Source organism: Octopus bimaculoides, chromosome 3 (genome assembly GCF_001194135.2).
Source record: "Octopus bimaculoides isolate UCB-OBI-ISO-001 chromosome 3, ASM119413v2, whole genome shotgun sequence".
NCBI lineage: Eukaryota > Metazoa > Mollusca > Cephalopoda > Octopoda > Octopodidae > Octopus > Octopus bimaculoides.
In genome coordinates, this window is record NC_068983.1 from 93,913,603 (window position 1) to 93,920,542 (window position 6,940).

Here is a 6,940-nt window from a genome sequence, read left to right on the forward strand (position 1 = left end):
TGTGTGTTTGTGTGTGTGTGTGTGTGTGTGTGTGTGTGTGTGTGTGCGCGCATTCACCTTTGAATATCAGCAAAGAATTGGAAAAATGAAAAACTGGTGTTTTTTTAATTAAAAATACTTAAGTAGTATTTCTTCTATTCGAGTTGCACAGTAACTGTTTCATCACTTTCACTGTCAGAAATGTAGTAAACCAACGATTGGCTTGTTTCAAATCTATAACCAACAACTCTATTTTTGTTCACCAAATGTAATACAAAAATATATAATTAAATAAATAGCGCTACAGTATCAACTAAAATAAATAAATTTACTTCAACATCTGTGAATCTTGAATCAGAGTATGTCATTTTATTTTAAGTTGGCCAAATTAGAAAGGCCTAAACTTTAACTTTAGATATTTTGCTTTAGTTCTGTGAAATATATTCTGTTTGTAGAAATAAAAATCTTACAAAACTATATCTGAAAAATATAGATTTGTTATTTTTAAATTTGAAGAACAGAATGAAAAAGAAAAACTAACAAAATCTAGGCTTGAAGATTTCTTTAAAATTTTGTCATAGTAATCTATTTGTTTTCATGTACAGTATAATATCATTACTGATGAAATATGCTGCTGCTATTTATATGATATATCTAGGTTGTTCTCATCTGAAATTCATATTGATTTCTTACTAAGGTCTAAATCCTATACATTTGGGGTAAAAGAAACAGTTGATTGTATCAAACCCAGTACTTGACAGGTACTTGTTTTATTCATTTCAAGAAGATGATAGGCAAAGTTGACCCTGGTGTGAGTCAAACTCAGAACATAAACAGACACCAATAAATACCACAAGGCATTTTGCTTGATGCTCTATTGATTTTGCCACTCAAAACGAACAATAGCAGCAATGTCAGTTATATTGTGATGTATGTTGGAGGAATCTATAAAATAATGTCTACTTGCTTCTGGACTCTGGTAAGCTTTACTTCTAAGGAGTCAGTTTTAATTTCTACTTCTATGAAAGTTAGTCTTAATTTGTACATTTACATAATTAATATTTACTTTCAAGATATCAGTCTTAGTCACTACTTCTGTAGAAGTTTGCCTTAATTTTACTTTTTGTGGATTAGTTTTAATCTTAATTTCATGGTCCTTTTCTTAATCTTTACTTCATTGGATCAGTCTTAGCCATTAATTCCAAGAGATCAGTCTTAATCTTGTATTTCCCGTGGTATATTGCTTCACCTTTTTTTCATTAATAGCTGGCTATCAAATAATCAGACAACACCTCTTTATTTTGTTTTCTTCACATATTTTTCCTGAAGCTCTCTCCATACCTTCTGAATCTTACAACATACAAATAACACTCAACATTTAGCTTACCATGAGGAGAGTAGCTTGGCAGAGTCAGTGGAGCATTGTACAAAATGACTTGTGGTGTTCTCATTATGTTCTGAATTCAAATCCTACCAAGGTCAGTCTTACTGTTCATCCTTCTAGGATCAGTAAAATAAGTACCAGTCAAGTACTATGGTTGATATAATTGACTACTTTCCTCCTCAAAATTTCTAGGCTTGTGTCTATGTGGGAATTAATGTTTAGTTTACCTGGACTTAGTAAATCCAAAAGGTGTATTCCGTTCACACAGCAGATTTGCTAAACTAGTACCATATGAAAAAATCTGACTGAATTTCCTCATCATTTTTGAAAGACATTTTGAATTTATCTTTCTCAAAACTCTGAGCAAACGTTGTCATGCTACATATATATATATATATATATATATATATATATAGAGAGAGAGAGAGAGAGAGAGAGAGAGAGAGAGATAGATAGATAGATAGATAGAAAAAGAAATAGATACATAGATACATATACACACACACACACACAAACAAAACATATGCACACAAACGCACTCACACACACACACACACACACAAACAAAACATATGCACACAAACGCACTCACACACACACACACACATACATACATACATACATACATACATACATACATACATACATACATACATACATACATACATGCATACATACATACAACTAATTCTGTTATCTCCATTTGATTCATCTTCTTTGTTCAGCTGCATCATTTTTGCCTTGAAGCCACTGACAAAACTGCTGATATGCAAAACAACAGAAACAAAATATTTGCGTAATATCTAGTGTCATATATGATGGATTAACTCAAATTATGCTTCATATTCAAAATTTATGCTTACAAACTTCAGTTTTCATTACCTCATCATTTGTTTGTACAAGTTATCTTTTAAATTGCTTTGTCATAGCTAAAACTTAATTTTAAATATAGCTGGGTTTGTTTTTGTCTTATTGTTTCAAAATTTTACTTCCCTTAATGTTAGTGATCAAAACAGGCACCCAATAATTATAGCCACTCTGTTAATTATTTGTTGTAATTGTAAAAAATAAATTTAACAGCACTAGAAATAGGGACCTTCAGTTACAACCGCAATTTACAAATTATAATTCATAATTAAGAATTAATTTCATACAATAATTAATCAATTTTTGGATTGGATGCAAACTATTAAGGTGTTATATTATTTTTATGGCAATTCTTCAGCATAGTGTGAGCATTTTAAAGAGCAGTTGAAGAAAAGGTGGTTACTAAGCAACCACTTGTTACATATTTGTGAAAACATCAATAGTTTAGTTATTTTGAAGCAATGGCGCTAGCTAACTTCATCCTGGAATACCCAAGCCAACATTTTCTTCATGTTAATTGAATTGTATTTGTGAATATTTGTATGTGCATATATATATATATATATAGAGAGAGAGAGAGAAAGAGAGAGAGGGGGAGAGAGAGGGGGCGGGAAGAGAGAGAGAGAGACCCTTTAAGTTTGTTTACGGGAAGCATTTTTGCATATGCATACAAAAGCTTCTATTTTATTATGTCACCTACAGCTTAATGATACCAATTTGCAGTAGCAGTTTTATGGGGTTGTACCAAGCAGTGCTAATATAATGTATGATAAATATAGTAATAATGATAATAATCTATGGATGGAATTTATAAATATTTTAATGCATCACTATATGCATTTCTACAAATCACATGTTTCTTACAATCATAGTCTGTATTCCTGAGATGATTGCAGTACAATCCATATAATTCCCTCTTTAATGCTATATCAACTGATGAAATGAATGCATGAACTATGATCCACCCAATGTCCATGAATACTATGGATTGTACTGTAATCATCCAAGGAATATGGGTTATGATCATAAGAAACATGTAATTTGTGGAAATGCGCATAGCAATGCATTAAAATATCTATAAATTCCATCCATGGATTATTATTATTATGTATCTCTTTTTTTTTCTCTCTCTCTCTCTCCCTCTTTCTCACACACACACACACACACACACACAATTCCTGCTTGTTTCCATAAAATCTCTTCAGCTCATTGTCACGACATGCACTTGGCACTAACAAAGTTTTCCTCTTGAAAATATTATGCAGCCAGTTTTCCCATAGAGAAAAAGTACTTCCCTTTCTGACAGATATTCCAGTAGTGTTTTTTGGTTAACATACAGCAAGTGTCATGTTTAAAGTTTAGCACTTGAGATAATAATATAGAATTAAAGTTTTATTTTTTTCTTTTGTGATGACTGTCAGGATCTGTGGAGACAATTAGAAGATTAAGAAAGTGAAAATAAATTGCATTAAGTTCTTAGTTTCTAATGCTATAAGGCAAGTTGCAAATTTGAAATTTTATTCACAGAATGTGGAACAGCGTGATTTTAATAATGGTCTTTCTTTTCATAAATAAATTTATGAAATATTTCTGGTTAATAAATTGTCAGTGTTATATTTATAGCTGTTATCTTTTTGCCTCCCATGTATTTCTGTATTTTATACACTAGAATTACAAAATTTCATCTTATAGCATAAATCTCTAAACAAAATTACATCTACTCCCTAATATTACATCATTTATATTCTGCAAGAGAGATGGTTTAGTAACTAAATTATAGAAATATGAGTAACAGAAAGAAAGTTGAGATGCTGAAGGGGTTTTGAAATAACGGAAAGGAAGAAAGAGAGTGGGTGAGAGAATTGAGAAAAGCAAGAGAATAAGAAACAGAAAAAAGGGGTTGATGGGAATAAAGATAATGATGAAGGGGAAGATTTATAGAAATGTTGAGAGGAGAAAAAGATATTGGAAAAAAGGATGCAGTATGACATATATAGAGAGAAGGACAAGATAAATTCCACTGATATTGATTTCAGAATAAATATATAAGATAATAATATACCAACATGTATTAATATTTACACATTTTTGTAATATGGTTCTCAATTTTTCTGGTTTTCAGGATTGTGCCAGATAATTCAGTAAAATTCAATAACTTCAAATTTACAAACAAATATACACATTTACACACACACACACACACACACACACACACATACACACACACATGCACACATACGCACACACACACACACACGCACACTATGTTTGTGCGTTTATTGTGCATTTATTTTACACACATGTGTATATGTACATGCTTCTGTGTGTGTGTGCATATAGGGTGGGGAACAGTAAACTGAGTGGTGGCAGAGTGGAACTTCAGCTCTATATAAATGAGTAAATAAATATATTTATATGTTTAGATAGATAGATAGGTTGGTAGGTAGGTAGGGAGGTAGATAGATAGATAAATAGATAGATAGATTAGATATTATAAGCATAATATATATCATTTACATTAACATCCTAGCTCTTTATATATAACATGTATGCATGTACGTGTATATGTATATATATGTTGTGTGTGTACTTAGGTGTTAATAAAGTGGATAAAAGTGCTCAATATAGACATATAATGGAAGTTTATAGAGTGTAATCATATATGTGACATCTTATTCAATGCCCATATTTCCCACAATTCTCTCATAACAGCTGACACCTCTCATACCTCCTTTTCTGTCTCAGCTCATCTCTTTTCTGTCATTCCTGTACATTAACATTACACAAGCAGCATAGCATTTTCACTTCATATCTCTCCAGCCTTGACACATCCTTTGCATTCATTGCCCAAATTTTACTACCATGCAAATGTTCAATACAATATGGCCTTCACATGGGAGAGAATTCTTTTATCACCAGCAGATGTGATAACTTTCCAAACTGTTCTCACCTCCACACTTAGTCTGGCTACTTTCCTTTCACAGCACTCACTTCAATTAGTGATTAGGTCCCCCAGGTAAATAAAACAGGCAACTATTTTTACAAGTTTTTGGGGAATTTGATGGAATTAATTTCATAGTGCTTTTTCTGCAAACTATTCCTGTGCATCAACTAAATATGAAGGCTTTGCTCTCAGTTAGTTTGATTTTGATCTCATGTGCAGCTATAGTTTATTTTGAGTACACAGTAGTGTAAAATTTTTGTTTACCTCTTTTCTAAATAATTTTGAATATGGCCACTTCGCTGATTTTTTTTCTCATATATCTTAGAGAAATTAGGAATGGCAGTGCCAAAACTCTCGAAGTGGTACAAGTAAGTTACAGTCATGGCAAAAAGTTTGGAACATTTTTTTAAAAATTAGAATTGTTATACCCAAGTACAATTTGATTCAAATACACATAATGTATATATTTGGGCACTTAATATAAACATTCTAATTTTCAGGCATATGTTCCAAAATCTTAGCCAAGTAATGATATATATTGCAAATTAAATATAACTTTGGGCATTTAATAAAAATAATTTTAATTTTCAGGCCTATTTTCCAAACTTTTGACCACATCTGTATCTTTAAAATGGATTTGTGGTGTAAATCTTTCCAACATATGTAGAACACTATAAGAACCTGTTGACCAGCTGATGTAAAAATTGGCTGATGAATTAAGCCTACCACCTACCACTAGATGATGACTGGATACATCACTGATGATGTGTCCAGGTGCATTGCAAGATGATGTATGGATGAAAAATAAACTAGTTATAAAACTAGAGAATGATGTATTGAGTTAGTTACATATAAATATATACGTATCATGATTAATGTACATTGATATTATATTTACTTATATGCTTTTTTAGCACTTCATTGCATAATGATATCTACAATCATCATCCTCATCGTTTAACGTCCACTTTCCATACTAGCATGGGTTGGACGATTTGACTGAGGACTGGCAAGCAAGAAGGTCGCACTAGGCTCCAATCTGATCTGGCAGAGTTTCTACAGCTGGATGCCCTTCCTAACGCCAACTACTCCAAAAGTGTAGTGGGTGCTTTTATGTGCTACCGGCACAAGGGCCAGTCACACGGTACTAGCAACGGCCATACTCAAAAAGGTGTTTTTTACGTGCCACCTGCACAAGAGCCAGTCCAGTGGCACTGGCAACGACCTCACTCGAATGATTTTCTAATGTGCCACACATATACACACATTAATACATGAACACATGTATATACATAATAAATTCATACAAAAATCTACATATGCACATTTCTCTACCCACATACACACACATCCATGTACACATACATGCTCTCACATGTAGATACAAATACACATATACACACATGCAAATATATACCTTCAAATACATGCATATAGAAATACTTATATGTATATATATATATATATATAAAAATATATATATATAAATAAGTGCACCAGCATGACCGCAGCCACTTGGCTGAAACATAAATAAATAAATAAATAATATCATCATCATCATCATCATCGTTTAACGTCCGCTTTCCATGCTAGCATGGGTTGGACGATTTGACTGAGGACTGGTGAAACCGGATGGCAACACCAGGCTCCAGTCTGATTTGGCAGAGTTTCTACAGCTGGATGCCCTTCCTAACGCCAACCACTCAGAGAGTGTAGTGGGTGCTTTTACGTGTCACCCGCACGAAAACGGCCACGCTCGAAATGGT

At 32.6% G+C, this 6,940-nt stretch overlaps 1 protein-coding gene across 6 annotated transcripts in view; it reads left to right on the forward strand.

The window, feature by feature from the left end:
- LOC106883961 (transmembrane protein 245) overlaps nt 1-6,940 on the forward strand; it is a 503,944-nt gene that overhangs the window by 337,963 nt on the left and 159,041 nt on the right. The gene's annotated exons all lie outside the window — the stretch shown is intronic.